This window comes from Wolffia australiana, chromosome 13 (assembly GCF_029677425.1).
Source record: "Wolffia australiana isolate 7733 chromosome 13, ASM2967742v1".
Classification (NCBI taxonomy): domain Eukaryota; kingdom Viridiplantae; phylum Streptophyta; class Magnoliopsida; order Alismatales; family Araceae; genus Wolffia; species Wolffia australiana.
In genome coordinates this window covers 8,017,645-8,041,055 of record NC_135847.1, presented here as the reverse complement: position 1 = coordinate 8,041,055, position 23,411 = coordinate 8,017,645, and the positions used below count along the sequence as shown (strand labels likewise).

At 37.7% G+C, this 23,411-nt stretch overlaps 1 long non-coding RNA gene across 1 annotated transcript; it reads left to right on the top strand.

The window, feature by feature from the left end:
- The first annotated feature begins 8,410 nt into the window (after positions 1–8,410).
- On the top strand, positions 8,411–8,760 carry LOC144711493 (uncharacterized). Its single transcript, XR_013583565.1, has 2 exons — positions 8,411–8,472; positions 8,564–8,760. It is a non-coding gene; the product is annotated as an uncharacterized LOC144711493 (long non-coding RNA).
- The last annotated feature ends 14,651 nt before the right edge of the window (positions 8,761–23,411 follow it).

Here is a 23,411-nt window from a genome sequence, read left to right as displayed (position 1 = left end):
AGTCTTGACCTAGCCGAATTGGGCTGAACCTTAGAGGGGTGACCCTATAAGGGCCACACAAGGACCATCGGCTCATCTAGTCCGCTGCCACTACTACCACTGCTGTCGCTGCTCCGCCACCGCTCAGCCACCGCCGTTGTGGGCGATAGACGAAAAAGTTATTTTTCTTATTTTATATATTTGAAAATTCAAAAAAAATCAGAAAAATCCCTAAAATTAATATAATCAGTATTCATTATATTGTAACATCTTGAAAATTTTCAAAAAATATTTCACTATCGTTTTTAATATTTCAAGTATTTTCGGTTATAACTAAATTAAAAGAAATTCAAAAACCAATATTTATTTATTATTTCTAGTGTGAATTAAAAATTTAAAAATTAGTCAAAAATATATTTGGTGTTTTTATTTGTGACTATGATTTAATTTAGATCATAGGAGTTTATATAAATTGACTAAATTTCCATGAAATCTCAGAAATTATATATCTCACTTTTAAAGTCACTTCCTTCATTCCAAGCTTGAGAAAAATTAGAAATTAAATTTCTGCCTCTCTATGGATCGACCCATTACTTGTCCTATGTTTATTATAGAGTATTTAAGTTGAAAGTTTTTATAAAACAAAACAGCGACATAAAATGCCTAAATTTGGACTCATTAGTATGCATCGATGTCAAATTGTGTATGCCGTCAAAGTATTATGCATGGCCAAAATAGCTCAATGCAAGCCTGAAAGCACTCCAGGCTGCAATGAGCAAAATCTCTCCAGCGATAAAAAAGTTGTCATGTGAACCCCCCAATATCTGAAAATTGTTGGCGGTCTACAATATTTTACAATAAACCACCATGACCTTTCTTTAACTCCCAATAAAAGATGTCAACACATGCATGATCCCCAACCATCCTTCTGGGTTATCTTGAAATATTTGATACATTGTGTGAAGGGGACATGCCAGTACGACTTATTTTTTCACCTCAATTCCTCTTTTCAACTCCAAAATTTCAGCGACGTTTACTAGCTAGGAGATAGAACTGATCGTTGGTGTACTAGTGGTTACCTTGTCTAAATTGGGTCAATCTTAACTAGATGGGGCATTAAGAAACAAAACATGGTAGATCGTTTCAGTACGAAAATAGTATACAAGGCTGTTGGTAATGTGACCATTAAGTTACTTTGGGTAGAATCTTTACTACAAGAAATACAAATTCCATCTGGTTTAATACCAACTTTATGATGTGATAACTTAGGAGCTCCCTACCTCACTAAAAATCCTATTTTCCATGCATGAACTAAACAAATCAAAACAAACTATTACTGTTTAAGGGAATGCATAGCATAGGATCCGATTGCAGATATACTAACCAAACCTCTATCCAAAGCACGGTTCCAATGGTTGTGTACCAAGCTCAATCTTGTTCAAAACATGAGCTTGAGGGGGGGTGTTAAAGCACATCGACAGAGGGTCCTAAAGAGTCCTAATAAACTATTGGTAGTGATATGAAGGGGAACAAGTGCAGATGAAGATCCACAAGGGCATATGATCAGGTACAAGGCTCTTCACATTCTAGACCCTTCATATATAACATTGGAACCCACAAGCTGGGAAGTTGTGTTGCCGTGCTGCATGCGGACTAGTGCGGGTAAGCTGCGCTGCCCTGCGTGCGGTGTGCACACTGCATGTGCGGTGCGTGAGGCGGGACAACCACCAACGTTTACGCCATGGTCATACCCTTGGACTGTCCGGATATTCCTGGGAGTAGCAATACAGTTATAGTGTAACTCATATACTACTTGGCGGCATTGCAAGGTGGAACCCTGGTCTAGTATGAATGTTTTGGCCTCCTATAGGTAACGATACTCATCAACAGCAAACCCACCACGGTCATGGTCAAAATGGTGGGGATGGGGAAGAGAGGGGGCGGCACACAATGTCTTCGTAGAAAAAGAGCAATAAGGATCGGCTGGAGGCTCTTAAAGGACGTCAAGTTAGAGGAATGAGACATCATCGGCTTGGCCAAGAGGGTGTTGCGGCATGTGTGAATGTAGGAGGGAAGGACCAACTTCATGATGATTCCCATGGATGACTTTGCGGTCGTCCTAGGTTTCAACCTCTTGCGGTTGTGTTTCCCTAATACTGCGGCACACTGTTTCCTAAGGGGTCTCACCCATGTTTTGAGAGAGACCAAGGGGTCAAGAAGCTATGAAACGCCGTTGTGTTGTCCGCAATGTAAGTCAAGGAGGACTTAAAGAAGGGGGAAGAGACCTTCCTCATCACCATAGGAGGGCCATCATCCCAAAAAAGGGTGAAAGGCAAGTTTGTGCACCATCCTATTTGGCTGCACTTAGTTGGGGTGACGACGACAACAACCCCGTTGCTACCGTGGGTGAGGTATCGGGGCTGATAGTGGACATAGTGCAAGTGTTTGTCGGAGTGATGCTGATGGAGCTGCCAATGAGATTACTAGCCAATCGGGACGTGGACCATGAAATTGAACTACTTCTTCATACACGTCAGTTTGCACGGGTGCCATACAAGATGTTGCCTGCCTGTCTCGAGGAACTGGAAAGAGAACTGCAATAACTATTGACGAAAGGATAGATCCCGTCGTCCAAGGCACCCTTTTGTGTACTAGTCTTCTTATAGAAGAAGATGGATGGGTCGCTCTGACTCTACATGGACTACCAAGCGCTTTACAAGGTAACAATGAAAAAACAAATCATGTACTGAAGCTTGGATGTCGATGATTTTGTGATGGTGCACTTGGATGATATTCTTGTATACATCCAAAGCTTGGATGACCATGTGAGGCACCTTAGGAAGCTGATGGATAAGCTGAAGGAGCACGAGCTCTACCTCAACTAGAAGAAATGTGAATTTACCTTGTCAGAATTTGAGTTCTTTGGACACCTAATTGGGAAAAAATTTGTGCACATGGATCCCTCTAAGGTGAGGGCTCTACAAGACTGGATAGCGCTGAAAGGAGTAACCCAGCTAAGGTCCTTCCTTGGGCTAGCCAATTACTACTGCAAGTTTTTCGAAGGGTTTTCTCGACTATATACTCTATTGATGGAGTTTTTTAATAAGGGTGCAAAGTGATAGTGGACAAACCGTTGCAAAAGAGCAGTTGACGAGGTGAAGAAGGTAGCCTCCAACGAGCTAGTGCTCCGACTGCCCAAGTTCAACAAGTTGTAGGAGGTACATACCGATGATTCTGATAATTATCATGGTGTCTTGATGCTGAATGGACACCGCGTGGCTTATGAGAGCCAGAAGTGAAATGACACAGGCCGAAGGTATTTGATGCACGAGAACGAGATGACAATTGTGGTACTCTAGCTAAAAAAGTAGGGCCACTATCTAGATGGAGGTAAGTTTATGGTCTACATGGACAACGTGGCCACTAGTGGCTTCGAGTCCCAAGAGAAGCTGACCTGGAGGCAAGCCAGATGGCATACATATTAGCAGAGTTTGACTTCAACTTGAAGGAAAAATCATTGTGTGGTAATCAAGTTTTCAATGCCTTGAGCCTTGGAGAACCAAAGATTTTTGTTGCCGCATTTTCAACAACCCAAGGAAGCATTCTAGATGGAATCAAGCTGGCGTTAATTTATGATCCAGAAGTTGTTCACCTTATGAAGTGCATTACTGCGGGCGAGACGAGGAGATTTTGGAAGGAAGATGATATAATCTATGCGAGTAGAAACCAACTATATGTGCCGCGTGCGGGTGAACTGCGCCACAAGCTGCTCTAGGAATGACACTACACACCCCACATTGGACGCCCAAGAAAAGCACGTACGCTTGCATTCTTGTCCAATATCTATCATTGGCAAGAAATGGAACGTGATGTGTAGGCTTATGTCCGTTTCTGCCTAGTGTGTAAACATGATAAAGTTGAGAAGGCTAAAGTCATAGGAATGCTGAAATCTCTCCCAAGGGCGAGAAGACCGTAGCAGTCTATCTTGATGGATTTCATCACGTGCCTTCTATGCATGGGTGGGTACAATACTATTTTGGTGGTCGTGAAAGGTTTTTCCAAATACCAAACCACGGATGGGGTGGCTCGCCCTTTTAAGTCCCATGCGGCGAACTACTAGGATCTTCCATTGGACATCATCAGCGACTGCAATACAAGATTCATGGGACATTTTTGGAAGTCCCTATTCAAGTACATGGGCTCCAAGCTCAAGCTTTTATGGAGCTTCCACCCTTAAACTGATGCCCAGATGGAAGGTGTAAATGCTATGCTTGAATAGTGTTTACAACACTACATATCAATCAACACAACATCAAGCAGAGCTCAGCTATGGGCACTCACCGTTTGAGATTGCAACAAGACGCCAGACGTTTAACCCTTTGAAAGTGGTGAAAATAAAAAGGAATGGACATTTCCCAATGGCCTTCTGCTTTGTGCCTGATTATCATGCCCACATTGAGGAAGCTTGCAAGGCACTAGAGCGTTGGGACTAGATTAGAACCAATCTCCTGAGTTTTTATTACAAGTCTCAAATGAAAATATAGTTTTAAAAAAGATTTTTCATTTGATGGGGGACCAGGAAATAAAATAAAATCAAACAGATTGGAGACAAATCTAAACATACTTGGAGTCATTGATCAAAACAAGGTTTCAGAAAAGTGGGCCTTATCAGTTAAAGATTAACTATCAATATATTTATTGCATACTGGGTATACATTTTCCAATGCTATAGATAACTCATGCCAAAGGCAATCTAGTACTAGACCAGACAGTCTATACACTGTCATCATGTTTTTGTAGACATTCAAATTACACATTTCGCGTTTTGGATCAATGATTTGACCATGAACCAAGATATGTAGGCCCTCATGTGAAAAATAAATTATTTAGTATTCCGTATATTTTATTTGTACTTGTCTTGTATAGGTGTTGGTTCTTGTTAAAAGACGATCTCATATTAGATGAGATTGGGCATATATAATAACTATTATGTTACAATCGTGGATGATAATAAAACACAAACTTATGATCAAAGCAGATCCTACTATCAAATATCTTTGACAAAACCAATGTGTCACTTGCAGATATTGTCATTGTCATCAGATAAAAATTAATATTCCATGGTATTCTGTAATTTTATTTTACCGTTCAGCAGTATTCAGTATACACATGCTCAGTTTTGGTCTTATCCCTTGCAAAGGACAAAATAGTTATAGACTATACTCTTATACATACGATTCTAAAATATCGCATTGAAACCAAGACGCTCGACTAAATTGTCTCTATTTGATTTATCATCTGTATTTTGACACCAGAAAATTAGAAAGTCGTGGAAATCCATTACTGAATATATATATATATATATGTATATATATATTATTTATGTGTCAATAACTTGTATATCTGATCATTTAAATGATCATAACTGTGTATTGTCTCGAATAATAATATATAAATCAGTATGTTACTTATATTTGCAAAATAACAGAAACTTATGGATTGTTAGTCCCTTAAAAAGCCCTATGAAAATTACATAGGGCTTTCGTTTACCTTTATAAAAATGAAGACATGTGTATGAAGTTTTAGGAAGCGCCAATCACATCCTTAGAATGCATAGTTTCCATATAAGTTCATACACTGGCTTTTTCAACAGTGTTTTACGACCCCTTAATTTATGATGAGTTGGGAGTCATATGGAGTATAGCTCAATTTTTCTAGGCACAAGATTATGAGGCTATACCTTCATCCCTTCACTCACTGAACTGGTTGGGCTCACATCTTGCTCATGCACGACCACTTATTTATTTGGTAATTAGGGTTTTTATTAACTTTCTTTCTTCTTGAAAGTAGGTAAAAGGCATCTTTCTTGTCCTGAAATTTCTTCCTGAGAGTATTATGCTATGTAAAGTACGTGATCATATCCTGAAATTTAATTTCATATATTTTATTAGGTTGGAAAAGGACAAATTAATTTCACCAGTAAAAATAGTTTTGAAATTTTTATCTATTTGATAGAGTTTATGGTCAGAAAGAGAGAAATGGGTTAAAACTATTTTATCCTGTTTTGATCCCAACTTTAGTTCATTTTAAAAAGAGAATTAATATTTAATTTTTTTAGTAAATTTGTGGGAAGATAATTTCTAAGAAAGAATGAACAGAAATTTTCCAATATAGATTTGTGATTTTCAAATTTTATTTCAAGAAAAGAAAACTAAAAATATAAATATGACTATATTTGTTGATTGTATTTTGTGTTAAAGTTTAAAATACCAAAATACATAAATTAGCTTCATGGCTGGCAGTGATGGTAGTTGTATTTTATGTAACTTGGCAAACGTTGGGCATTATAGAGTTAGCTAGAGTTAACGTAATTTTGTCTACCCATACTTGTGTAGACTTTACTTGTGGGCTCCTGGTGAAGGGGGTTATCTAGAATAATTAGAAGTTTCCCAAAAATATGTCAAAGGTTGGAGAATGGAACATGGATGGGACACTACCAAGATACACTACAATTTATAACAAGAGTCGAACATGATTTACTTTGAGAAGAAATTGAATAAAAATTTGAAGATTAAATGGATATATATTTTCTTCAAGCTTTAGGTGAAAAAGCATGGGATAGAATGTAACATTTGGAGACAGAACACCTTTATCATGAAGAGCAAAAGTAATGAAAAAGAAAGGAAATGTATAGAAACTAGATGGGGATGGTGGTGAAACATTTGATTAAGGGTCCTAAATTATTGATGCATGTGTGTTCAGCCCGCTGTGTCTGTTTTAAACATGCACTTTTCTACTTCATCCATATCGTACAGTTTTATGTACCTGAAAATGATGAACTAATGATGAGTGTGTCCAAATACTATTGTCAACCTAGTAAGACAACCAGGATCTTTGAGAGCCCTCTCCGGCTGGTAAACTGATGACTCTCAATAAGTCATCAAATATTTAGACTTTTAAGTATCAAAGCATCAAGAATATTTAGTTAATTCATGTGAGTTGTCATACATATGCATTATTTTATAAAATTACTAACCCCACTTGATTCTTCGAATCAAGTGGATTATATTTGACATTTTTTGGTTAGTAAGTTCAGAAACAGGTTAAGACAACCAAAGGAGGATGACAAGAATCAAGAGGAGTTGGCGAAAATTCAAGAAGAAGAAAATTCCAAAAATACCCCCAGGGCATGTGTTAAGACAAAACTATAAATACTCTCTTGAGAGTTCATTTTGAGGTTGTCCAGAATTTCCACCTGAACAGGCTAGGGCTTGGAGAAGAAGAGTTCTGCACCCTCCAAGAGCTGATGAGCATTGGAGCTGGAGAGAAGGAGCAAGCTGAGGAGTAGCTTGGGCTAGACGACCTCCACCTCGCCGCAAGGATCGTGACACAAGGTTGGAGCGATTTCCCAAGTTTCAGAAACTGTGTAATTCTCTCTCTATTAGACAATCTAGGTTGGGTTGGAAGATTCTCACCAGTGATCTTCCAACAATTCCAACTGAAATTGTTCCTCGTTTTGGTTTGATTTCAAGTTTATAGTTTGTTCAATTCCATTCTCTCTTCGTTTCTCTTCAAATCGACTATCCATTCATCACACCCAGTTCAAGTTTTGCCCCTTCAACCGCAGCTTCATGCAGCCTAGCTGCACACCGCACAGCCGTGTGCAGCAACGCCGCGCCCAGCCAAGCCGCGCAGCCAGGCCGGGCGCAGCACAGTGATAATCCCAGATTATCACATGATTTTATATGTATTTCTATGCTAAAATGCGTCATTATCATTACTTAAATACATGTAAATACTTTAATTAACTGATCTTCATGTCTTCCTCACATTTGCACCCTGATTCAGTATTGCTGTTAATTCCCGAATTCTACCACTTACCCCCACTCAACTCATCAAGTTTAGTGGTGAAGATCTAATGCTAGTATGAAGTGTTCTGAATGAAGGATGAAAGACTGACTCAAATGATGGAGGCGGCATGAAGAAATTGAAGGGAGCTGAAGCCATGGTCCTGGACTCTTCAGAGGACTTCAGGAGACTCAACACAGGCCCAAAACCATGGGCTCCATTCTATGAGAGAAGCCCAGGAACAGAGTCAAGAAACCAACCAAAGCAGCTCCCAATGTGGAAGGATCAAGGAGAAAATGAAGAAATCCTAACTAAGGGAGGAATCATTATCTAGCTAAAAAGGGTTTCTGAAGACTGTAATATGATTGGAGGGGGGCCTATCACGTGGCTGTAGGGCCCCAGAACCAAATCTGGTCGTTCATTCCATGTAAGGAATCAACAGCCCAGATTTGGTCCCAAGAAACCCTACTTAAGCTTCTCTTCCTCCTCTTTGTAAGGGATCTTGATTCTATTGAGAAATTGTTGGAGTTTTTCAGCTCTGGATCTTGATCCTGAGAGTGTAGAGAGGATAGAAGCAACATCTCAGCTCAGGAATCTTCAGGCAAGAGAGGAGCTCTGCAGGAATCCTGTAAACCCTTGTCATAGGTGAGAGTCCCTTGCTAGAGAAACGACCCCGTTCTTCCCTGCCAAGTTTCCTTCTTTTTTTCCATTCCAGATTGACCAGGAACCTATTCAGAAGGATAGGCCTGTGTCTCCTCTTTCCAACGCCTCCAAGATTGCCTGAAACGGAGGTCTGCAGCTCCGGATATTCAAGTTTGAGTGGAGGAACCTCCATCACCGCGAAGACCGCCGCTGCCGCCGACGGGCGCTACTTCTTGCAACTTTTTCACGTTTTTTGACCATCTCTTAGGATCTTTTACATCTCTTTTTGCATTTCTGTCTCATTTCACTATAGTTTATCAAATTCTTTATAATTTTAAATGTCTCTTTATCACTAGTTCTTTCTACTAAGAAAAACACACAAAAGAGATTTTCTGGATAACAATTCTACTAAACTTATTTCCTGCTCCCTGTGGACGACCCCTTGCTCACTACTATAATTTCTCTATAGTCTAACAAGGGTTATAAATTTTACTGGATTAATATGGGAATTAAACGACACATTTTACCCAATTTTTCTGGATTATCACACAACAGCGCGCAGCCAAGCCGCACAGCAAGGCCGCGCGCAGCCAAAGCCGCGCGCAGCAAGGCCGCGCGCAGCCAAAGCTGCGCGCAGCCAGGCCGGGCGCAGCACAGCAGCGCGCAGCACAGCAGCGCAGCAATTGCCACGCGCAGCAATTGCCGCGCACAGGCCAACACCGCGCGCAGCATTTGCCGCGCGCAAGCCACGCCCGCGCGCCGCCAATGCCGCGCGCAGGTTGACCCCGTGTGCACGCGCGCAGGGTGTTTGGTAGTTTGCCAAAACCACAGGCTTAAGCCTGTGAAGGAAGAAACACCCTTTAGGTGTTAGCTCCCTTAAGCCAATCCTGAAACAGAGTTCATTAGTCTACTGAGAAATTACTTTACATATCTCTCCTGAAGAAATTCCCTGAATTCTACTGAAGATAATTTCTCTGATTGTTAGGATTGATACAGAAATCTGATAAATTAAACTGCATTGAAAAGGAACTACTGTTGTTTTATCTGCTCCTTGTGGATCGACACCTTACTCGCCCTAAGGCTGTGAGGTTAAAAAAATATTGTTGCATAAGCTCAAATCCTCACACGATTGACCAGTCAATAACCAGTAAAAATACCCATAATTTGAGCTTATCATAAACCCTGGATGAAGCACGTCAAGAATAAGACAAAGAGAGAGTACAAATAGTTGTAATTGTTGCAGAGCGTTTTCTTTTTATTTTAGCTTATTTTATTTATGTTCTTTCCTTTTATGTCATTGGTTTAATATGAATTTCTTATGTAGCCTCATTTGTATTGTATTTTGATTTCTTTAAAATACATTAATTAGAGGGAGTTTTGTATGAATCGAGGAGGTGGCATATCAGTATATAACTATGACGTGAAGCCCACTTGCCAACAGAAATAATTCCACAAACCATGTGAACTGTACAAGCCCAGTGATAATCATTTAATTTAGTTATTTTCCAATGCCTTTCTTGTATGGCTTAAAAAATTAATCACTAAGAAAACTAATTAACACATAACTCATGCCTCATTAGTAAATAGTTAAAAATATATTTCTTGAAATGATATGTAAGATATACAAACATATTTAAATTATAATGTCAATAATGAGTAATTTTCGATAGTTTGATGGAAAAAGTGATACAACTGCTTAAAACTGCAAGGGTGAGTATCAAATTATTAAATTTTTAAGAAAGAAAGTTCATAAAATTGAGATAATAAAGATTTGGAACTCTATTTAGACATAAAAAGTAAAGAAAATTTATGGAAATCATTTTAGGGATACTTTATATAGGAACTCGAAATCTAAATTCTGTAACATTATCGTGACCATTAGGGACTAAATTTACTGTATTTTAATATGAATGATGATTGAGATGGAAGACTATTAATCATCGAAAGCCTCCAAGGGCACCTAACAGCTTGATGTATGTATGATTTTTTGAGATATTCAAGAAGGTAATCAAAATGTTACAAAGAAACATAAAACTTCACTCCAACACAACCAAAATTTTAAATCAAACAGCTTTGGTGTCCTTTATTAACAACTAAGTTGGGATGAACTTCCAATGTGTTTTTCCCTCTCTTCATAGAGTTACTATCACTCTGAATATATGGATAAATATATAATTAAAGATGACACCGCCTTCAAATTTCGGTCTAAATGGACAAACAAGACCTACCAAAATTCACTTTTTAGTTGGCTTATGCTCAACAAGTGAATCAAATTCTGATGTTATGCACATCATTACCACTTGGATGAGATTCTGTTATCTGATAGTGCCGAATTCTCCTTGTTTTATTTTTCTTATCCTCTACGTAGTGCCTCAGTTATGGTTTCAAAAACAATAAGTTCCATTCCTGAGTTAATTTTAACAATACAAGGGGAATATGTGTACTCGAATATAAGCATAACATGTGCACTGAACGTAATATAAGAATAGATACATTAAAACTATTGTCTTTATCATGCATCTTTCTGTACTGTAAAGGCTTGATTTTTATACCAACTGAACCATCCCATATGTCCTGGGAACCAAAATTTGATAGATATTCATGTTTTATTTGTAATGAAATCCATTAATGTGTGCAATGAGTTATTGAAGTAGATGAGATCATAATAGTAGTCTTTAATTTTTTATTTAAAATATTCTTATTGAATGGATATTCTAGATGGCTATCACATTATCAGTATAAAATAATCTAACTGATCCTACTTATACAATAAGTATAGCTGATCATGTGTAATAAGTGTCGTGACAGTAAAGACGGAATGTGGGTGATGTTTAAAGAAGGAGTTCACTAAATAAATCCATATGAGTCCATGCATCGTAGTCTACAAAAACTTCAATTAGGTTGATTCATGTCACAGTTGTTTAAGTCATCCACTGACCTGAGACAACATGGGCATCTCATGAATGGATGACTATATTTGACTATGTTTTACGAGTATCTAAGCATAGGATTCAAATAAGTGATAGGTCGAGTGTGGTAACAAGCTCATAGAGATGATTGAGTGTCAAGACAGAATCATCTGCCCTTGGTACAAGAGGATATTAACTTGAATGGGAACGAAGCAGAAAATCCCTTGCCCTGGTAATGAGGGTACTAAAGAATGCCTTCTCCAATGATCCCCGTCACACATCAGTACTAATCATATGATGAATTAGGTTTTGACAATCAACCATACCACGAGTAATTTGAGAGTCTCGCGTAGATAATGAATTAAACATATATGTTAACTAACGCTGCTAAAAGTTCCACAAGTGATCTTGAACACTAGTCGATATTTTATAGAGCACGAGGTGTACTATGGCACCCCACAGGGCTGGAAACTTAACCAATTGATTGGCTTAAATTGATCATTTGCTAATTAATATACAAATTGATATTTTTAATTAATAATGTTGGTGAATAACTGTTATTGGGCCACTAAAGTTATTTACTAGAATGATACAAGTTCATAGATGGTCACACGAATAACATCATAGGATCATCGTTGAATATTTATGCTTAGTGGTTTTTATAAAAAAATTAAGTAAATTTTAAATAGGGAGGGCGCCCTCATTTTAAGCACCTAGGCCATCCTGAATTGAGGCCCCACTCCCTTTCTCCACTCTGATATTTTCTCCATTTAACCAATGAGAGTGGCTTCTTGCTGAAAAGATCTTCAAGATTTTAAAGGGGAGTTGAAAAATGAAGAAATGGAGATCCAAGTGGAACGATCGTGTGGGTACTTCTAGAGGCAGAGCACGTGGATGGCTTCAGATCAATCTCAAAGATAGAAAGTCAAGTGCAGAAAAATTTTCCCATAAGGTAGATATGATGTATGATGTTAGACATCCTTTTAGAATCGATAAACTGCTTCTGCATTCATGGAAACCATGTTTTCCCTAATTGAACCAAGCCACAAAACCTAATATGTAGTATCATAATATGAACATATTTGCATTAACTTGATTACATTTGCGTGTTATTAAGACCAGAATGATCAAAGTTTTGATTAAACTAGTATGTTAAGTTTGATGAATTTTTAAGTGTCTTTTAATTGCTTTGATGATGCCATGTGATTGAAGAACACAATTGTTTGAGTCAGAATATTAGTCTGCCGAATAGTTTTAGCGTTATATTTATAGAGATATCATTTTAAATTTTAAAATACATATTACTAAGATTCTATGAACTAATATCTATTGACTTGGAATTACTTAATGTCTCTTCAAAATTTTAAACTCATCCAAAATCAGATGAGAGGAAAAATTGAACGGGAATGAATGATCCTAATTCAAATCTTGATCGTGGACAATTCCAAAGGCGTTTCAGGCTAAAATTCCTAGCATATCTTTATTTTAACTGCAGTTTCTATTTTTTTGGATTAATAAACATGACATTGGAGTTTTGAAAAAATAAATTAATTCCTTTTTGAGATGCATACTCAAAGAAAGTGAATTTTTTAAGGATAATCTGCATTAGAAGGTGGCCTTGATCTTGGCAAGAATATATGGATCTAAGGTTTTCATCCTTTAAGTCCCTTTAGTTAGATCTACACCCTACTTTCATTATCTCATTTTCATCATTATCTCACACCATGCTATTCTACAACTCTCATATATTATCTCAATGTTTATCTAGATCTGATCACCCTTGACTCATAGAAAACCATTAATCATCTAGTCCAGCGTCATCTTCTCCATCCCATAACCACCTATTTATTATTCTAACATATCCATTACTTATATCAAAATGATGTTTTTCTTCTACCATTCAATGTCAGCAACCTCCATCTACATCCGCTCATATCCATTTATTAATTTCATCATCATATCTTCTCATGCATCTTCTATATCCATCATCACTTTGCTCTTTCATCTATTTCACACACTCATGGCTATTTGATATATCCTCATCCTCCTACTTATTCATACTATTATTTTTCATATCATTATTATTCAATAATTATTATAATCATCTCATAACCTCATATTCATGAGATTACAAACTTCTTTTGTGTATGTATGTAATAATCTCAAATTTAAGGGTTTTCATCATTGTTAGAAATTGGGATTATTTAATAAAATTATATGTAACTGTACTTACGTAATAGTATTTATTCAGTGGTGATTACGGATCATCTCCATGGAAAGATGGTTAAGGAATTAATTTTATCACTATATGATTATCGATACAAGAAGAGATAAATACGGTAGTATATTTGTTTAGATAGTGATATCAAGGAAATATAAGTAGAATTTCAGGTGTTATGAGAATAAGGTGTAGGGCGTGAACGATAGGAAAGTGATCAAATGGGCTAACGGTATGATGGTAAATATAGAGAAGAGATAATGGGGATGTAAGTAAGTGAAGTGAAAAAATGAAGTAATGAAAAAAAATTATAATTATCATAATGATGATGTCGGGACAGAAACAACATAAGGTGAGGACACTTGCCTTTTATCCTTACGTTTCCCCATGATCAGTGCAATTTACAAGTGATGGTATGCTCCCCCTCTTCTATGATGTTTCTTCCCACACACCCAAGACACCAAAAACCTCTTGATGGATCTGAAAACTCACCATCTTTCAATCAGCCCACACAAGTGGGAAGCAAAATCAAGGTGTATTTTACAGTGATCCAGGCCTCTCTATTTACAGCCCATCAAAGGGTATGGGATGGAAAGAGGAGGGGAAGACAAAGCAATGCAGAAAATTTCAGCTCAGTCGGAGCCCTTGATTTTCCTCTCGCTGCTCATCAACGTTGCTAACACATCCCCATTTTCTATTTCTGTTGAACAATCACATCACTTGAAATTCCGCATTTCCTTCCCTTATGCATACTTTTTGGACTATGAATACCTAAAAGGACAAAAATGATAAAGAAAGATTCCTTCTCTAGGCTGATGTGGCAGCACATTAGCGTACGACACGTCGCCTCTCAATTTTTCTCTCTTTTTTATGATATTTCTTCACAAGAGGATACAAATGCGCCACATCACGCTTCGTTAGACCCAAAAGAGGAAGGAGAAAAAAAGGGTTTTTCTCTTATTGCTCCTCGATCCACGTGACATTTACTGCAAAAAAAAAAACATCTCTTTTTTTTTACTGGGCCTCGTCATCCTGCGCCAGAAAACTGAAATATCTGATGGGTTAGTAATAAATGTCATCAACACTGTGGGAATCATGAAACGATGAATGCCTAGCTAATGTTTGGCTGACTCCAATAATCAGTGATCGCTACGATTCATCGTCGTTTGATGAATCAAACGAGGAGTCATGGTGGCGCAAATGAAATGGGAAATAATATATTAAAATTTATGTTAAATAAAATAAAATCCCAAAAACTATATATAACTATATATTTAGACTTAGATGAATCATATCTTCCAAATTTCATGTAAACAAATTCCAAAAAAATCATATTCTATCTCATAATTATATTATTTTAGGATATGTTGTCAGAAAATTTGCAAAAAATACATAAAAAATTTAGAAATTTCAGAAACCATTATAAAAAAGGATTCTATTTTTTTAAGCTTTCTAACCTGCAAACATGAGTGATTTAATGCAAATAGACATGTAAATATGATCATATTTACATGTCTAAATATGCACGTTATCAGTACGTCCTCTCACCCACATTCAAACGTCATTTAAACAGTATTTAAACACCAATATCTCTTCCCTATGGATATTTGAATGCATCTATTTACTAATTGTATTTATGATTTATTATTAACCAAGTGAAAATATTAAAAAATACTTAAGATTAGGGAAGTTTTTAGCTTTCTGTGATATAACCTAATTTAGATATTTTATATGTTCAATACGAAAAATAAGTATGTAAGCTTTTGCATACATTTGATATTTATAGTTGCATATTTTTTTCAATTTAGCTATAAGTAAAAAAATATGTCATGATACTGAAAAAACTAAAATATATAAAACGGATCAATTTAATGTCATTTTACGTGAGACTAGAGTGTAAAATCATAAAATAGTATTTTAAAATTCTCCATCATCCTTATTTTGGTGTTTTTTTATCTCCTCTTTAATTCGAAGATCCATGTTTTCCATCTAGAACAGCCATTATGCCGTTTAGATGGCTTATAAAGCTGAGGGAATCAAAGGATTAATCATGGATAATAATCATTATTTAAAAAATTATATTCTGCGTAAATTTTGGTCTAGGCCTTATCATATTTAAACTTAACAGTATTTTTTACACAACTCCATACCTTTAATTGTGTGTTATCATGCCCAAAAGACCACCCATATGTGACCCTCTAAGATCATCTATCAGTCAACTTAACAACTCTGATGGACTGTTAATATTTATTTATCAGTCTAAACATTATCCGTTTGCCCCTATGTTCATGTTTATTAATTGTATGCAGGCATACATTTTTTCTGAATTTTCTCTGAGCAAAGTACTAAACAGCTAACTCCAGTTATCTTCCCTTTTAGTTTGAACACCACGTGGCCCAAAAACATAAGCTGTATTGAACAGAACATAATTATATCATACACTTTTAATTAAGACAACATCGTGCTCTATTTTGGACCTCTGAGACTAACATAAAACTTTGAAAATTCACACATATGTGAAGTATAAGAGAATAATAAAAAATGTTCCAAGTCAATAATCAAACCACCTACCAAATTTGGATAAGCAATTCTTCAGTTTCTAAGGCAAAGAACAATGAGCTGAAAAACAGTACATACTATAGACCAACGCAGAATATCACAGTCCCAATCTCTTCTTCAACCTTGATGATCCACTTTCCCTATCCATGCATTTTTTATGCCCTTTGGGTAGCATTTAAAGCGGAGGGGAGCCAAGAGTCATGGAGAAAAGCTGAGCAGACCCGAGGAGCCTGATAATATGATAACTAAATGTATATTTCCATGCATTTTTTGATGTTTTTGTTATTATTTATTTATATATATCATGTTTTTATTGGGATTAACAAGATATTCATGCATTAGCTAGAAATTCCAATAAGGCACATTATGGTTATTTTTCACTAACTCCTTGTCTTTTCTGAAGTAAAGCATTTTGACTACTCATGAGTAATTTATAGTTCCAAATGTGCATACAATTACAAGAATTAGAAGATATGCTTGTTAGGAAATTAGAGAATTTTTAGGAGCTTTATGATTATCAAGATGGGCTTGAACGGATAGAGTGGGCTTGTGAACCTTCAAAAAAGAAATCGGAGGAGGACGAACCAGTATCTGACCTGCGCATTGGATTCTCAAGGGCCTTCCAAGGAAAGAAGTTGAAGATTGCAAGGGGAAGCTCTCAACCCATGTAGAAAAAAAGAGGGAAAAACAGAAAAAAAATAAAATAGAAAATACCAAATGGGTATTTTCGTAATTCTTCATATGTATAAAAATCCTTCTCTCCCTCATTCCCCCTCACGCTGGACGTGCTCTCGCAAGTAGCTGCCTAGAAGGAAAAGGTATTTTGTAGAATCTAGGTTGTTCAACCTGCTTGACATACGTTTATTGATGTTTTCACTTAATCCCATCTATTTTTTGCATTGAAAAATGCCTGATCGTCGCAAAATCTAAGGATCTAGGCTGGAGAGGAAGCATTCAGGGTCAGTAAACATGCAGTGAAGTTTTAGGAACATAGATTTACATTTTGACATCATTATCCATCCATTTACGCTGAAAATTCATCACTTTCCAGCTTTAAACACTCACTTTCCCTGGTTTCTATCACTAGAATTGACTATTTATCTCTCTTTAACTTCATCTACACGCCTAGTTTATCCACTTAAAATTTCATAAAAAAACTCTTTCATTTACACCTTCAAGTTCGATCTCAAACTCTCTTTACACTATTTCTTCATTTTCTCTCTCTATCTTTTCATTTTAGTCATTTTGTCTCTCTAAAATCTTTTATTTCTTATCTTAAATCCATTCCTATCTCTCCCTAGATCCTTCATCACCTTCATTTTAAACTCCCATAAATATTGGGTTTGAATTCAATCATTTAGGGGAAAAAATCAATATTCATTTGCTCTTGCTGCCGCCGTTGTGCGTTGCCATGCACTATTGTGTGGTACGTGTGCAACATGATCACTCTTCTGGCCACCGGTCTGAGCAAGGGGAGTGGACCCACGGAGCCAAATAGTGTACTGTGAATGGATGACCCACTAGACCATTTAATGGACTCGATTCAGGCCGCCAACCCGAAAGCCCTAATGAGACCCAACTTGTCAACCTGAAAGCCCAAGCTACGCTCCGCCGCCGCTCGGCCCATTTCTGCCACCACCGCATGCGATTCACGGAGTAGGTAATTGCTCCTTTTTTTGAATTTAATTATAATAAAACAAAACAAATCAGGAAACATTAAGAAAAGTGTTTCTGCATTTAAAAATTAGAAAAATTAGAAAAAATCCCAAAATTCACATAATAAGTTGCTTGTGATTTTAACATCTGAATAAATTATAAACAAAAACTATAGCTCTCATTCTTAATATTTCTAATGGTTTTTGGGTGTAATATTAAATTATAGATTATTAAAAAAATGCTTATTTTCCATTTCTGGAGTTAATTAGAATTAGGAAAACTAGTGTAAACGTTTTTTAGTGTTTTTATAATTTTTTAGGATTCAATTTAAATTTTATAGAATCATATAAATTAACTAAAAATCCGGAAGAAATCCTAGAATTTATATTTCTAACTTGGAAACTCATTAGCTCTATTACAAGCTTGAGCAAACTGGAAAAATAAAATTTTGCCTCTCTATGGTTGGACCCCTTTCTTCCCTTTTCAATATAGATTATATAAGTGTAAAGTTTCATAAATATAGTTGGTTAAGTCTGAATTAGAACGACATAAAAACCTTATTATTATAGCATCTTGTAAGTTTAAGTACATCTAACCAGGTCCAAAACACCAGTCATATGCGACCCTCTAGGCCTATGTATTACTTTATTTAATAGTTATAAGGCCGCTCTATCCTTTATTTGGCAACCACATTAGTTATACCTGTATATAAATCTGTATAAATTAATAGGGATTTATTTATTTTCAGTGATAGATTGAGTTTCTAAACGTTCGGGAACAAAGCTACACCTCGTGCTCTTGAAAGTACATGGTAAACTAACGCTGTCATGGAACATTACTTGTATAGGGTACCTTGTATGTATAGTTTCCCATCTATACAACAGTCCTCAAAAGACCAAGGGTATGGCTAGTTGCAAAAACTGGTCATCCCAAGCAGAACTAATGCATATGTAAATTAACAAAGAATTATTCTTATATATTTTCTTACCTTGGCTAATGACATCATATTATTCTGCTCAAGCTATCTCCTTTTGTACCAATGGCAGATGATCCATAATTAACCATGGAATAAGCATTATGAACTGTATACTATTACTCAGACCGTCACGGAGATTATTTTAGATAAATCTTTCACTTGCAGATAACTCAGTACTTGTTCTTAGTGTCTCAGCACTACAATTTATCTAATCAGGCATGCTCATTTTCTGAAATTTTATTTTCTGAAACTATTTTCTGAAATTTTATCCAAACTTTTGGATCTATTTCAGACATTTCGATTGAATGTCAATATTGAGAATAAAATGTTTCAAAGAGAAGTGATAAAAGTATTGGAATCTGACCATAGTTCAACTTAGTCATTGCATGAACTCATGGACTTCATAGTAAGCACCACACATACATTATAGTCTAGATACTGTATAAACAATGTTATATATTAAATGGTTTATAGGCTGTAGACATTGTAAGCATCACACATATACTTTGACAACAAGCAGTATTGTACATTTATTTTGAACTAAACTGTGATTTTTTCCACCTCAAATGTGTGCATGTCACGACTAGTAAGCGGTTAAAAACATGAGTTTCCAATAAGGAAGTCGTAATAATCCGGCAGCCAGTGATCAGGAAAACAACTAATTAGTTAGAAAATTATAAACTCAGATATGACAGTAGGCAAAGTGAGAATTAATTAAATAAAAGCCTAGGGGAAATTCATAAAAGCTTTGGTATAGTTGAAAAAACTGTATTTGATTCGCTATAGCAATCCTGTATAGTCAATTTATTCAAGAATTTGAAGTAGTCTGTTTCAGTAATTCAGACAAACTGGATCTTTGCAGCACCCTTAATTATCTAATTTTACACTATTTGTATCACGACTGGACAATAGTATTTATTAGTTGTTGCATCCTTTATTCGAAATCAAATAACTGATTTAGATTTATCTATATATTGAGCATACAAAAAGTCCATCAGGTGGAGGTTAGTCGGGTCGCCCCTGCTAATTTACGTCTGATGTTTCGCCTTATAATTTCTCATTTATTTGAATCACAATTTTTGTTTTGGTTTTAAAGTTACTAGTTTTCCTGAACTTCCCTATAAGTGATGGATGTAAAAACTTAGCATTAACGTTCACACAATAAATGTCAACCCTCTACAATGATGGATTTCCAAATTCAGCATTGACGTTGATGCTATGATTAAATAGAGAAGAAAATGTAAGTTGCAAAAATGCTCTACTCCAATAACATTATACAGTTAGTTTAAATCAGTATCAAATCAATATCGACAAAATGACACATAAATCAAAATTTACAATTAAATGCTGCGAGTTTGAGAAGCCAGCGATATTTAGAAATAGTTTTTTACGCATAGCCTTCAGATGGGATCAACCTCCTCGGTTGAAATATTTCATATACACCTAAATAAAATATTTAAGTTACTACAGTTGCCAGATATTATAGGTGCATTGAATGGAAGACGTGAACCTTAAGCCCTTGATTCAAGCTGTGAATATAGTTGTTCATGAAGAGGAGTCACAAACTCACAAAGAGACACCACGGAGCTGACATGGATTAATAAGATCTTTAATAAACATTAGCTACTAATAATCGACCACGTACCCGATATACTCGCTAAGAGATTAGATAATAGCATTCAGTATAAGTTTCAACATAGTTGTAGGATTCAATATAGCTAGGATTCAATATAGATAGGTTCACACATAGATAGGATCCAACAGCTAAGGTTTGTTGTAACAGACAAACTATATAGGTTATAACTATAAATTTATGCTATAAATAGGAACCAATGTATATAACATAACTATGAAATACAAACAATCTTAATCTTGCATGTGTGTCCTCCCTCTCTCTCTCTCTCTTCTTCTTCTTTCCTTGTTCTTCATCTTCTACTTGTTTTATTGTTCTTGAGCGAGGACGAACGTTTTCAGTTCAATCCATGGGAAGACACAATGGCAGCTATTCGTACTTAATTCCAAGATATAATGTGAACCCAGTCGGCCGAGACAGCGACAAGGCTGACTATATGTTTTAAAACAAAGAACCGTTATGGCAACATAAAGCTTCTGGTATGATAGATTGTAAGAGCAACTCGAAATAAACTATGGAGAATCTCTACTACTATAATAGGAATACATGTACCCTTCTGGCCTCTGATTAGCTGACAAAAGAATGAGAAAGAAGAGAGAGTTAGAGAGAAGAGAGAGAGAAGAGAGATGTATAATCTATGCTACTATAATAGAAATACATGTGCGCTTCTGGCGTCTGATTGGCTGACAAAATAGTGAGAGAGAGAGAGAGAGAAAGAGAGAAGAGAGAGAGAGAGAGTGATGCAACACGCCTACGACCGGGATCGGTCGGCGGGCATTGCAACACAGTGGCATGTGAAATTAATTTAATGAGCTGGTAATGAATAGAACGATACACTTAATGAAGGTAAATACGAGAAACACTAGACCGTCGCTAACATGGGGATTGGCTCTTCTGGTTCGTCGGGACGGGCTAGTAGGGGCCAGGCGCCCCGAACTCCGGTGATTGTCTCGAGGCCTCCGACATGGGTTTCCCCGGTCAGAGTTAAAGCCTTCACCTAGATGTTAGTTAAAGATGTCTATGTTCCTACCGGAGTGCTCCCTTCCCAAAGGGATTTCTAACAACTACCCAACCCCGCTAACTGATGAAAGGGAACTGTGGGGCAAAGGGGCAAAAGGGGTTGTTCATGAGGAAGAAAATAACAACACCAGAGTAATGGGAAGTTAGCGGGCTGACCTGGGGGGGGGGAGGCCCCGGCGGTCACCGTGCGAGACGAGTCCACGTCCGTGTGGAGTCAACCCTTTGACCAAGGGAAGAGAGGCTGATCGACAGCGACGCCGACAAAAGTTCACGCGAATGCCATTTCATCCGGGAGCTCCTTCGTTCCACGTCGAGCGGTCGACCGGTGTCCAGGCAGCTTCCGAAGGGGGGAAGGAGGATCGGCAGTCGGACCCGGTCGGAGGGGAGGGAGATCACCGACGTTCCATGATGGGGCGGATGGTGGGATGGCGACGACCCCAATCACCGGCTGAGCAAATTCGGTGGCAAGAGAGAGGGGAGGGAGAGTGAGCTCAGCCCCGAATTCCCGGGAGGCAAACCTTCAGATCCTGATTCCGGGGTCAAAGAGAGTTCGGCGGACTGACCCATTCCAAAGGGGAGCAGCTTGATCGATGGTTCAGCCTCTACGAGAGTAGATCAGAGGGAAGCAGGCTCGACTCCGATTTCCTGTAGAAATATTCGTAGAGTCCGGCTTCCGGGACGATGGCGTGGTTGGGGGTCCACGGGGTTAAGGGAAACGTTGGATTGTCGGGTCTGCACCCTTGGTTTGAAGAGAATACGAAAAGGGGGGGGGGGTCACTTAGGTAGGATTAATGGAGGATTCCGTGATATCAAAGAACAGTAGAGAAACCCCAAGGGATTTGCTCGAAGAGAGGGGGGGTGTACGCTTGCGGGGAGGTGATTTGGAGTAGAAGATCAGGGAGGTAGGGTCGTAAGGGAGGAGTCTGGAGAAGGCCTAGTTGGGGGAAGAGGTTGGGTTGGAGGGAACCTCTCAAGAGAGCATTTCTTCTTCTTCTTCAAAAATTCCCTGAACAAAACGTACGGCACCTCTCCCCTCTTATAGGGTGGGGAAGGGGATGCCCTAATCTGGCCTGTTAGGGTGGCGTTTAAGCGAACGGTGCCACCCCATGGCCGGTATCAGTCCTGAAAACAACACGGTGAAAACAAATGCGGAATCCCCGAATACACATGGGTAGTTCCGCAAAACAAAAGTATGAAAACAACATAACAACAGAAAATACGCCGTGTATTTGAATTGCAGATCCTTGGCGTTGACTCGGGTTGCGCAGTGAGGTTCGCTTGGATGGTACTCCATCAGAAAGAGATCGAGAAACAGTTGAGAATGGTTTTGTCATCGACAGCTTCAGAATATTTTTGATTGAGAAGTACTGATTTGTTCGATCGAGAAGTCCTATTTCGTCAAGAGTTGCTTCGGGAAAAAGGTGAACATTCATCCTATGTCATATTTCGATCAATTTTTATTTTTATATTTTCATATTTTCATCAAAGATGAAGAGATCAAAAAAAAAATCTGATCGAGAAGCGCAACCCGCTCGAAGATCAAGCGTTTGGCCGATCCCAACCCCCGATTTCTCCGCTATGGATCTCCCCACCCCACTCTGATTGATCACTCCACCATCCTCTCCGCGCCGGAAACGCGGGTCACCACTCTCAGCAACGGACTGAGGGTCACCCCGGAGTTGACTCTCGCTTCCCGGACGGCCACCGTCGGTGTCTGGATCGACGCCGAAAGCCAGTTTGGGAGTGAAGAGAGCAACGGGACTGCCCATTTCTTGGAGTATATGATATTCAAGGGGACTGAGAATCGGACCGCGAGGCAGATGGAGGAGGAGATTGAGAACATGGGTGGGCATTTGTGTTGAAGTGTGGGGCAGAGAGAGAGAGATACGAGATGAAAGATCAGAGATCTATTAAACGTAAATGAAATAGATGAGAAGACGAGAGCATGTCCGAAATGTACAAGATGTGGCT